We start from the raw sequence: 12,661 nt of genomic DNA, 5'->3' as shown, positions 1-12,661 counted from the left end.
TTGTCAAGTAAGGTGTCGTCAATAAAATGCATAACAACAACAATAGCAATTATTATTATTATTATTATATAAAATAAGACCATACACAATATAATATAATATAATATAATATAATATAATATAATATAATATAATATAATATAATATAATATATTAATATTACATATTACATATTATTATATTTCATATTTTATCATTATTATACATATAATATATTATTTTTTTAATGTCATAATATTATCATCATTATTATCTTGATTTGATTTTATCTTCTATTGCTTCTACTAGGTGTCCATTGGGCCTAAAATAACAAATTTTGTTCCATTCTCATCAGAATGGAATGACAATAAAAATCCTTTAATCTTTTCTATGTTGACAATATTTGTGGGTTCGTCTCGCCCCCCTATCTTCGTCTCCGGTTCTTTCTTCGAGCTCTTAATCTCTGTTCCTCACCCTCATCTGTTTGACACCTGAGCCCGAAGTTTAGAATTACCACAAACAAAAAGAATTGTGAGACAGGAACAGAGAGAGAGAGGGAGTGGAGAGAGAGAGAGAGAGAGAGAGAATAGTGAGAGAGGTGCTTGAACATCACAAGCAAACAGGTGAGAAGTGAAAGAGGAGTGTGTGTTGTGTGTCTTGTTGTTTGCTAAGTACAGGTGGAGAGAAAGAGAGGAAGAAGGAGTGGAACGGGAGAATCGTTATTCATGACTGTTTGCTTCTTATCTGCTTTTCAGGTAAAAACTGTCAGCTCTTTTGTTTGCAACATTTGCTCTGTTGCGTTATCACATTACTGGAGGTGTTTTATCTGTGTTAAGGCTATGGCCGACAGTGTTGCAATTTTTTTCAAAATTCAGTTCAAATGTTTAAAGTTTAATGAATCTAATGCGTGATGGTTTTTATTGTCATGGCTGTGTTATTTGGTGAGCAGGTCAAATGAAACTAGATATTTATTTCCCTAAGTAAACATGTTTTTTGCAGTTATATTCAAATACCTTGTTTTTATTTCTTTTGGAAGAAATTTGCAAATTTCTTTATTATGCATTGCTTACACAACAGCAACATAGTTTTGCCTTTTGATTGATATTTCTTGAGAACAGGCAAGCATTCAGGGATCCTTAGACGACTTGTCTGTTGCTGACATGTATTTGCAGATTGTTGGGATGCATTTATTAGCCGTACAAACCAAATGCTTTATATATTCATTCGTTTTCCAAGTCTGTATCAGCAGTGAATGAATTAATCTACTTCTATATGTTTATACAACTTCTCATAAAGAGAAAATTTAAAGCAGCCCCCCAAATAATACATAGATTTTCTGTCTAATAGTGAAATTCAAATTTGCATTGACTTATATCTTTCCAATCATTTCTAGCATTTTGTTGCTGATGATAGTTTTTCATTTGATTCTCATTTCCCTGTTAAGCCCTTATTACATCATAAAATGTTGGCGAAAATAGAAGGGTGATGAAAGCAAACCGGGGTTCCAACAGGTGAAATTTGAAAAGACACTGGGAGTAAATTTATTTTACATATCCATTTCCAAAAAGAGCACGGCTTGGATTGAGAATGAGTTATCGATTTCAGAATAATTGAAAAACGACCCCAAAACTGTCCCGAAACTCTGCTGAATGAGGACAAACGACTGGGCAAACCTTTCTGTGGTCTTTTGACACGAGTTTAAAACTGGATTAAAGGAAATAACAAAACAGAGCTGATGCGTGTGAACATGATCAGCCAAAATTTATAAGACACACCAAACATCTCTTCAGTGAACCTTTGTTAAATATTGGACCAATCTAAGAGTCCAAAATACATAACATTGATCTATCATTATTTTCCCAAAGATTTATCCCTAAATTCTGTTCTTGAAAATAAGAATATTTTTGAGAAAAGTTAAAAAACTGAATGGGCTAATGCTGCCAGATAAAGTAAATGCTATAACGCAAGAAAATTAAATAATATTTTTCCTGTGCAGCGGTTCATGACAACGAACAGAGTAAAAATAGAACCGTACTTTGCATTTCAATACGCTAAACAAATATGACTAACAAACAGGTCAAACATTACAACTTATCAAGTGTTGAGCCTTCTGGGCTTGTTTAACATGTACTCATGTACTTATTTGTTGTTACTTGAGAGAATTTAATGGTATGTTGCCTGATATTTTGCCAGCATTTAACCGGTATCGAGTTTTACGAGATTGTATTACAGGTGAAGGGGAACGGATGTCCGGGGTTTTTCAGAACAGGGGCCAAGAATTGGCTGGGCAGCAGTTAGGCAGTAGTAGGTGGTGTTCTGCTGTCCAGATGGCTACGTCTGGGTAATTCCCCTCAGAAGAGCTCGACTGTAATCCTCCATAGAAGCTGCACTGCTGTGATCTAATGCCTGCATGAAACCTAACAGCCAGCCTGTGAAGGACACAGTTTCTTTTTTAGCTTTACCTCTTAGCTTGTACGATCTACATGGGGACGCTGCCACCCTAGGCAACCGACGCCGCATTGCCAGTCTTGTAAACCGGCGTAAGACAGAAAGACTATCTTGTTGTGGCTTCTTGTTCTAGAGAGGTTTTTTCAGATCCAATCGGGAGGAGATACCAGAAGAGGGAAAAAGAGAGGGAGAGACCGTAGATCAAGTTAGGCTGATTAATTAAGGTGTAGTCTTGCCTTTGTCTTAATCTTACTATGGGAACTATGTTTGCAGTGTAGGACATTTGACAGGTACTTCTTTCCTTTGTTAAATATTTGGTAAAGAATTTGCTGTATTTTATTGTCTCCCTGTTTTGAGCAAATGTTATCATGGCATTACACTTTGTGCAATTCCACAGCACTTGAAATTGCTACAAAAGTGCCTCCTATAGTGTCCATTCCCGAAATTAACGATAGCTAATTCTTTAATCAGTGTTAGCAATGTTTTGATGAAGAATTGAGACCGGTAGAAAATTTGTGTTCAATTTAAGGCCTGAAAAACGAAGTAAAGGACAATAATCTTCATCTACATCAATTCATGTGTGATAAGAATTTGATGTGATTGCTAACATGTGTCAATAAAATGAGACTGAGTCAAATGACAAACCAAATTATAGCAATTGTCTATTTCCTCGTGGCTGTCTGGGGTGATCGAGAATCTACTGCATATTTTCAAAGCAGACTGGATGAAAACTGATTAAATCCTCAGAATATGAGTGCTGTTTGAAGTTGCTATTTTTAGGAATCTTCATAATATGAGCCTCGTGAAATGAACTATGAGGAAAGACTGAAGAAGAAGGTTGACCAAATGATTAGACTTGGAGCTCAGATCGAATTTGTGAGACAGAAATGGATGAAATTACGTAACACCCTGTGATAGCCTCAACCTGATTTTTGACATTCGCGGAATACCGATACAGCTGAAGCAGATGCAGCTCATTTGAAAATCAATTTTGCCGTGAAACTTAATGAGTCTCAGTGTTTGAAGTAATGCCTGTCCTATTCTGTCCTGTTTGTATGTGAACGCTTCACTGGCTGCTGTGTTTATCTGCTGGATCCATGCTACTCTGCTGATGGTGAGTCCACTGGAAAACACCCCAAACACATCTCTTACTTATAATATGACTTTTGATCCGTATGCAGCGACCCAATGGGATGCTTGGGATGATTAACTGTTGTTTTCACATGCTACTACTGACATTTTCTTGTCTTTTGTAAGTTTGTATAAAAAAAAACAAAAAACAAATACGATTTCTATTTAACACCTTTAACCTTTTGGCTCAAACTTGCTTTCATTTATTCTCGTTAGAGTTCCCATGTATATTTTGTATTTCTCCTGGATGTTAAATCTCCAAGTTCTCTTACGCTGTAAGCCAATTCCCTGAGCTAATCTGTGTGAGCGTGTGTGTGTGTGTGTATATGTATGAGTGTGTGTGCCGGCACGTGTGTGAGAGTAACAATGTCAGCGACTGAGAAATGAAATATCAACTGGCTACATGACATGTATCAGTCTTTAATAATGAGAGTTAAACATCAGTAGTTACAATATATAAGCAAAGGTTTCCAGACAGGTAAAATATTTGCAGAAATTTCATTTGGAGGCTAAATGTGCCTCCAATTTGTATGAACATTCACTTCATTTTAAAAAATTCACAATAGAGCAAATATTAGTTTTAAGATTATGGCTCACAATTGAATATTTTGTGGCCCTATTTTATACTCATTTTGATGTTTTTAGTTTGTCATATGCCAAAATTAAACAGAAAATGGTACTTTTGTATTTTGCATCACTGATTCCAGATTTTTACTGCCAAAATCATCTAACAATAACCTTAAAAATGTATGAGACATAAATGTATACCCTTGTTATATCTTCATTTACTCCTGTGATTCTTGAAGCATAAATGTAGAGGTATAATATAGAAAATTAAAATAATCTTGCAATCTTTTCTTTAAAACATTTTCCAGACCCAAAAACATCACACAAACGTATATATATATAATATGTTGGTGGATTCCGCAGACAAAACATTGCAGTAGCATATTTACGCCTCTAGAGGTCGCTACTGTGCAGCGCGGTTGTATCCGCATTGAGCGTCCCTCCAACAGTGATCGACAGTGAAATTAACCAATCACACCTTCGAATCTGATACAGTAATCCCCGTTGGCCAATGATGGGGAGGAAAATGATGTTTTTTCACTCCATGGGGCGGGACTTGAGATGATCGACACGTCTGCTTTGAGCCTTAGCCAGATAGACGGTGTGGAGAGTAGTTGAGATTTTCTGAGACCGAGGCAGCGGGACGTGCTTTATTTTTTGCTGGAGAACAGATTAAAGAGGTCACTTTTGGAAGTTCCCCGTACGCATCGTCGGAAATAATCACAGGTAACACTCCATTTTAACCCCCTTTTAAATCACGTGATCCATGTATCATCAACTGCAGGATTATTCAATGAAAGCAACGCGTAAATGTTTCAGTTTTAATAGTAGGCTTTGCGAGTGTTAGTGTCCGAATATTCGACCTGCACTGAAACCAATAACTGGAAATTGTCATATATCCAAGCTAAACGAACCCCGATTCGCACGAAATCCGTTATTCGCGGTAGAATGCATCCCTTCGTTGTTGGGCGCTTCATGGCGCCTATCTCCTTCCATATTATCCCTTTTAGCATCACCTATGCCACTTTCATGTAACCGCTTCATCCCGCTTGGTCATTGTTTACGTTACTTACGCCGTGCTTTTCGATTAAGAAGTGAAGCCAATGCTAAATGCGCACATTTAGAGGAAATTTACGTAATAGAAGAGAATCCATTGAGTTACCGTGGTTGACAGCATTTCCTGGTGTAGGTATACTTCTTCGTTAACTGAGAGATAACGTTGGCGGTTGGTACTTCGAAACATGCTAGTTTTGGGGTAAAACACTAGCATAACTCCCCCAACTTTTTCAACATGTATGGTATCCGTTTTTTAAAAAAAACATTAATATTATTCTAATTTTTTTTTTTTTTAATTTACCAACAAGTGTTTCTTTCAACATCACTCGTATATACAGTAATCATTCAATCCAACAGAATGAACGGTGTGTTGCTAAAAGATAAATTGCCAGAGGCAGCTTGAAACTTCCGTTCTTTGCCATCTGTGATCATTTTAGGAGTGAAGTTAATAAAAACAGATCCGCAAAATGTTGTCATCTTGACATCCGGAATTATATTTATTGTGGAATGAAACTAAGATGAATGGTACATACTGTTCCTTGTGTTTTTACATGTAATAGTCACACATTGCTGAACAGATGGTACAGTCAAAACTACTTCACAGACTCATGGACAGGCAGGCTAACTGACAGGCTCATTTGAGTTTGCTGACATGCAAAAAGCCACTGGTGGACTTGTCTTCATCTATATTTTATTATTAATGTTGTAAAATTAAATTGGGTTTAATGTCACACCTCATCTTCCTATCTGGTATCATCAATGATCGAATCGGTTTGTCTTTATAGTGTCCTTTGCAATTCACCGCTCCTTATGTAAACCCTATCAAGAATGTGAGTGATACAAGTGATTGAAGCTCCATTTTCATGTATGTGAACTTCTGCTTGATGGGTTTGCAGAGATTGCAGCACAATTCATGTTTAATCTTTTTTCATTCCATCTCAATTCATCCCAGGTCTTTTTCCTGCAAAAGTAAAATAAGTCAAATAATCTGAAACTGCCTTGTTTCACATCAGCCATTGCTGTCTGTAAATGTTATTACAGCTGTGTACAACTGGATTACAGTCAGCATTGTTTATATTGGTTGATGCACTCCCCAGCACATTTGAAATTTGCATATCATTAATAAGTGTTGCTTTTTCTTCTCTGTATCTATTTTTAAATGTATTGTCTTTTCCGTTGCCTAACTTTTTATCAGTACTTTCATTATCTTTTGTATCAGCAGTAAAGAAGAAAAGCAATGCACGTAATAGTGTAATTTGTCTTCTATGATAATCAAGATGCTTCTAGTTACCCCTCAACTGATTATTTTTGGATGATTGGTGAACAAACTAACAATAAAGTAGATTATGCAGTAGAGAAAAGTAATTATTGTTATTTGTGGTTGTGCAGGAACCACATGTACAGTGACTGAACCTTGGAGTTGGAAAAAATACAAGTTTTTTCACTGTCCAGTTCTTTATCAACTCAGAGCATCGATTTGATGCGTCTTAGTGTAGGAATGCAATTTAATTCAATGCTAAGCTTTGCAGTTGATGTGCAGTGTTGTGCTGAAATTCCATACAGACTGATATACTCCCACGAAGCCAGAAATGCATGGAGAATTGAATTTGTTTAATTCAACAGTAAATCTCAAAAGGATTCGTACAGAACCGAAGATGCATATGATGTTGAAACAGGCATGAGAATATTTATCACACATGATCCATTGTTTTTCATTTCACGGTACGATTTACCATACATATTTACAGGGTAACGCCTTTTGAAGAGTTTGATGTCATTTACCACAGAGTATCTTGAATATTTGATGCCTGATAACATGAGAGTGAGCCATAGCTCTATCTTTTGGTATGATTTCTTTTTCTTTTTGCTCTTACCCACAACTATGCCCTCTGTATAGTTCATCTATTATCACCATGTTCATTTCAGACTCAGGATGTGTAGAACAGTGGCTGGTCTGTCAAACCCACTAATGAGTGACCTTAATTGGTTGTCCTGGTGGGAGAATCTCCTCATTAAAGGTAGCTGGATGTAACTCAATACTAGTTTAAATGAGTGCAGGATTTTAGTGTCTCACTAGAATTCTAGTTTCCATAATTTGTGTAAGGTTGAGTTTTGTTTAAGAGTATTTCCGAGTGTACTTCCACTGTCATGTGTATGTTATGCCACAAAACATGTAGAACTATTGTTGAAAGACCAATTTTAACTGTATTTTGCACGGTATTTGTCATAAACAGTTTTTGCCTTTATTCCGCGAAAAACAATTATTCAGAGAATTGAGCCAGAATCACTGTGAAGGGGCATAGAAATTTAATATGGTATCTTAATAAACCAAATAGCTAAGCTTAAGGTGAGATCAAGTGTGGTTGTAGCTTTCAACTGGTCGGTTTTGCTTGAGACAGTATAAATAATTGATTTTATCAAAATCTTCTATGGACTCATAATTGTCTGCACCCACATGGTGTATGGCATGAGTGCTTCTCTCTCGTCACACTGTCAAGGTGAAGAATGCAGATGGAGACGGAAAAAAAACATTAAAGAGGAAGTGACTAAGAGTCAGACAGAGGAGAAGAAAGTGTCTGAATAAGAGCGACAGAGAGAGTGGGAGATTGCTTAACCATTCGGAAAGGCTATGGGAACATCCTTGTGTGTGTGTGTGTGTGTGTGTGTGTGTGTGTGTGTGTGTGTGTGTGTGTGTGTGTGTGTGTGTGTGTGTGTGTGTTTGTGTTTTCATCCTGACCCAGTCGGCTCAGCGGGAGCACAAAGCATTGCATCCTCTTATACCCACATGGAGTCACACGCTGCCACTGCATGTTCCTAGAAAACATGTTATAACTTGATTCTTAATAAAGTGGTTTAAATTTTCATCTCTATTTAACAAAAAATCCAACCGTCCTGCCTCATTTTCTGCTTTCTAATAACATTTCAATCCTTTCATCCCTGTCATGATTGGAGTGACTCTGGAAGTGTCAAAACAATTGTTAAGGTGAACATATCGGACAATTTTGCAGTCAGCCATGACCACAGAGTATTAGTCTCAAGCTCTCAGGGCTTTTGAGTCAGTGGGACTCAGAGTCACACAGAAGATCAGAGAGTCACTTATGAATTGCAACCATAATGTAGTGTGGAGCTTATTACTGCTACGGAGAAAGCGAGGGAAAAAGAGGGAGTCAAAGCAGTGAAAAGTGAAAGAACAGTTGAAATTTGCTGAAAAAATGAAAAACCAGAGGGGTAGCGTGAAGTTAGTGTTCTGGCGAAAGGGGATCACTGTAATGAGAGTGATAAAAACAGTCAGTGTTACTGTCATGTTGCACCAGCAAGAAGGTTGGGGTTTTTTTTTTTCAAATTGTGGTTTGTAGTCTGATCTTTTGTTAAGTATTTAGGTCTATTAGGGGAGAATAGAAAATCTTTGTCTTGAAGGGTAATGCTGCATCAGTGAGGGAGAAAGAGAGGCCAAACTGCCTTCCCAGCAAGTGACCAGCTGAAAGGAATGATAGAATATAAAAAAAGAGAGTGGGCCTGTGGCTTTGGACTGGAGCCAGATATAGTTAAAAACAGATTAGTTAGAGGCTGAACAGAGCAGGGCACGACAGGGCAGAGCCTTCATCTTCCAAAAATCTACTTCCTAGGGAGCTACCGGGTGGAAAATCTTTTGTCTGAAGTTTTATCAGTACAAAAAATGATGATAAGATACTTTGATCACATCATTTGATTTCAACATTTTCATATTGTGCAAATTTGGAATAGAGGATTTATCATGTTCAAAATCAAGATACTGTTTTTTTTGTAATCATATCTGTCTGTTGTTATTTTAACCCAATTTGAGCAGTGTTTATTCTATCTGAGTTTTAAACCTCAAAATTTGACGTGTAACATTAGGTCAGAATATGATAGGTTTGGAGACACTGAAGACGCCACTGCGGATGTGGGGCTATTTAATATATTTTTTCAATATTTTCTAGCATTTAATATGACAAATAACAAAATATATATGAAAATAAAACAATAGGGTAATTTACAATGGAAGGAAAACATTTGATGTCTGTCTTATGGCCTTGCTATATTTTTACAAAAGGTTTTATCTGACATTGATGCTTGAGTAAACTGACTATAACATCAAATATTTATGTCCTAAACTAATTTTTTCTAATTATTCACATTAAAAAAAAAATATTTTTGCATCTTCATTTATTGCCACTCATTATTTATTGGACACGGTCATTCATAAGCTCCTCACTTGACATCCTCCATTCATCCTGCTTGAAAGCTTCTGTTTTGTCATTAGCTGTTAAAAGAGGGCTTGTGTTGGGGAGGTGAACTTCAATTGTGGAGAGAGAAAGAGGTGGTGAAGGGAAAACGACTGGGAAGAAAGGGGAGTGACTGTAACAAGTAGGGTGAGAGAGCACAAAAGCCACCTTGGTCTGATTGGCTTCCTCAAAGTGTTTCTAGAACATTTTGAAAAACGTATCTAAAAACGAGTGGATTTTGCATGTGGACGATGATTGGTAGAACAAACATTTTAGTTATCTTAATCTTATGAATGTTAAAGCTCTTCATTTGTTTTGTTTAGTTTCACAAAATGCAGGATACTTAAAAAAATATGAAGTCTAATACTGTTCTAGTGTGATTTGGAAATTCCACAATTGCATTTCAGCCTCAAAATTAAGTAAACCTTCTGTGAGATAGACAGAAAAAAACAAGAACTTTGTTTCAAGTAATTGAAACAGAGGTTAGTGACGGCACTGTATTTACTGTCATCATATTTATGGTCGCCAGGTAGCATGCCAAAGCAAAACCTCTGTAAAAAACACCAAATATTTGTGTGAATTGCATCTACATAAAGATAGCCTTATGTGATTTACAGTGCTTTGTATCTCGTCTCAAGCTTCTAGGACGCGTATCATAAGGGAGAGATAAATCTAGCGTTTAGGTTGCTGGAAATAAGAAGTGCCCAAGGACACAAAGGGACGGAAGATTCCTGAGGGAAACAGGGGGGTTGAGACCTGTTGCATTATTTCCTTCATTCTGAATATGATTTACAAGGATGAACTCCTACTACAATAGATGCCTAAGCGATCTGTCTGGTTATTTCATTCGTCTGAGCTGACTGCCTATTTGCCCTGTTTTTTACAAAATGAGAATATATTAAGGTTTTAAGGAAATTTTGAAGTTTAGAGCTAGAAAGCCAGAAAGCCAAGCTCTGTGTGTGACAGAGAGCTTCACATTCTCATCATTACACCTTTGGAGATGAAGTTCTTAATAAATAACAGCCTGTAGCATGGCCGCAAAACAACATGACCTAATTGATAAATCATTACCCATTAATGTAAACCAGCATATTGCTGCTGGAAAGGCTTGCAAGTGCTCACCATACTGTCTTCATTTTCAAGATGGCATCTTGCATCAACAGTCTGAATTAGGGGATGTTTATCGCCAACCCCTACCTAGCGCCTCTGGCAGTTTTGCAATATTTTTTTGGAATTAAAAAGAATAATTATGAGCCATGAGACATTGTGTTTATTATGAGACAAGGGAATCACATGTAATGACTGCTGCAGAAAAAAATCCCTAGTTGTACGCAACACAAGTTGTTTACTAATGTAAAGTTTTGTTAAACAAATGTTAAATAAAGGGTTGCAAGTGCTTACACAAATGTTAAACATTTTTGTCACAGACATATATTTCTGGCCTATATGTATGCATCCATAAAAATTTTAGTCTCTTAAAATGGGGAGGTAATCAAGGGCAGCGGTGTTGGATGGCTATTACAACATAGTGAGTTTGCCGATCCAAATGTCACATTTTTACAGTAAACAATTCACTTTAAGTCTGATCTCATCAATAATTATTTATCTAGGTTTCCTCCACACAATATTGGGGTGACAGCATGATATTCTCTGCCCTGAAGCTAACAAGCCACAGTGTCCATGAAGTCATTTGTTTTGATAAAGCACCTGTTGCTCACGCTCTTTGTGGGTTCTTTGTTTCTACAGTAACACCACACCCAGTGCTTTAGAGTAGAGACTTCACTTGGCTTTTAGATTTCTCTACGAGTCTACAAAGACACATCTCCCCTATGCTTTGCCACCAATCCTTCACATTTTATACTCATAGTTAACTATATCTTCCATTGATGCGACCCAACCATTGCCTCTCCTTTTGTCTCCCATACCCACACACTCTCATACAGACAGCATTCACGCCTGACTGCTGTAATCAGTGAATAGAGGTGTTTAACAGTTAACAATAGTAGTTATGAGCTGACCCATTATTCTGTCACACAAACACAAAGAATTAGAGGGATGTGAGAACGAGAGGTCTCACATGAGTAGACAGACTCCCTAAAGTAGATTTTGATCTCTTTGATTGCTGCTGTCATTTCATATTTTCTTACCTCAAAAAGCCCTCAGGAAAACAGTTTTCTATCCTTAGCTTGATTCTTGGCTGCGGTTGCTGGTGGTTTTTTTTTTTTTCACTTTCTGAATTATATACCTGGCAGCACTGGCATTCTGGAGGAGTTACTGTCAGTAGTTGTGTAGAAGGAAATACCTGTTATGACCTTGAAATATTGACACAGCTGTGGTGGCAGGTTTTGTCATTTATACAGCACCCCTGAGCTGACTGTTAATTTACTGAAACAGCAACTGCTCACGCTCAATGAATTTAGTCTTTCAATACAAAGAAATGTTAACAACTGTTCTCACAAGCTAAGGAGCCGTGTGGACACAGATAGACAGATTAAGGGATGGATGATAGACAGGCAGAGGGACAGACAGACACACTCAAACATACACAGAGATTATCCTTTGTGTAATCCTCAGTTTTAGGATCAGAGTGCAGTGTAAAGAGACCGGCATGTTCAGAATTTTCACACCGCCGGTATTAATGCCCGAAGATTGCAGAAAACAAAACAATGAAATCCAGACAAGCCATTCTTAAGATGAGAAACACACAGACATACACACACCACATATATATTCATATTCATGTTTTTTTTTCAATACATTTCACTGATTGTGCATCTTTGTAATGGTTTTTATCTGTTTCAATTTAAGTGTAAGAAGTCTTATCTGAAGAAGAACTTTTTCATGGTCTAATTGGTATACATTTACACGGTATGCTAGGATGAGTTTACATGTTTGTGTGTGTGAGATTGTGCTGGTCTTTCTGTGTGTCACTGCATGGCAGATGGACCGATTGTTCCAAGAGAACAGCACAGATTACAGTTCTGGACTATGTGTGTGTGTATGTGTGTATATTTCGGGGCTTAGCAATGCAGCTTTTGGACTTTAATGCAGAAATTTTATCGAATCTGGTCACTTGTTGCACCCATTACTTTCTGATCTTTAGAATTTTTCTAGTGAAAAAGTCTTGGTTTTATAAATGTTGATCTATTTCTCAATAAATGGTTCTGTAAGTATTGGAATCTATTGCAATTAACGCAATACAGTACAAATATAAGTGTCCCAGAGAGACTAAATAT

General features: G+C 37.0%; 1 protein-coding gene across 7 annotated transcripts in view; it reads left to right on the top strand.

Moving 5' to 3' along the window:
- The first annotated feature begins 4,721 nt into the window (after positions 1-4,721).
- Positions 4,722-12,661, top strand: part of epb41l2 (erythrocyte membrane protein band 4.1-like 2) — a 46,160-nt gene continuing 38,220 nt past the window's right edge. For all 7 annotated transcript variants that reach the window (XM_086167391.1, XM_086167388.1, XM_086167392.1 and 4 more), the window contains exon 1: positions 4,722-4,851. The gene's annotated coding sequence lies outside the window, so the exon portion shown is untranslated. The remainder of the gene's footprint in view (positions 4,852-12,661) is intronic.

This window comes from Fistularia commersonii, chromosome 20 (genome assembly GCF_037954325.1).
Source record: "Fistularia commersonii isolate RoL2024-O1a breed Wild chromosome 20, RoL_Fcom_v1.0, whole genome shotgun sequence".
Taxonomy (NCBI): domain Eukaryota; kingdom Metazoa; phylum Chordata; class Actinopteri; order Syngnathiformes; family Fistulariidae; genus Fistularia; species Fistularia commersonii.
Note: the sequence above shows the minus strand (reverse complement) of the source record. Positions and strands in the feature narration are given on the sequence as shown.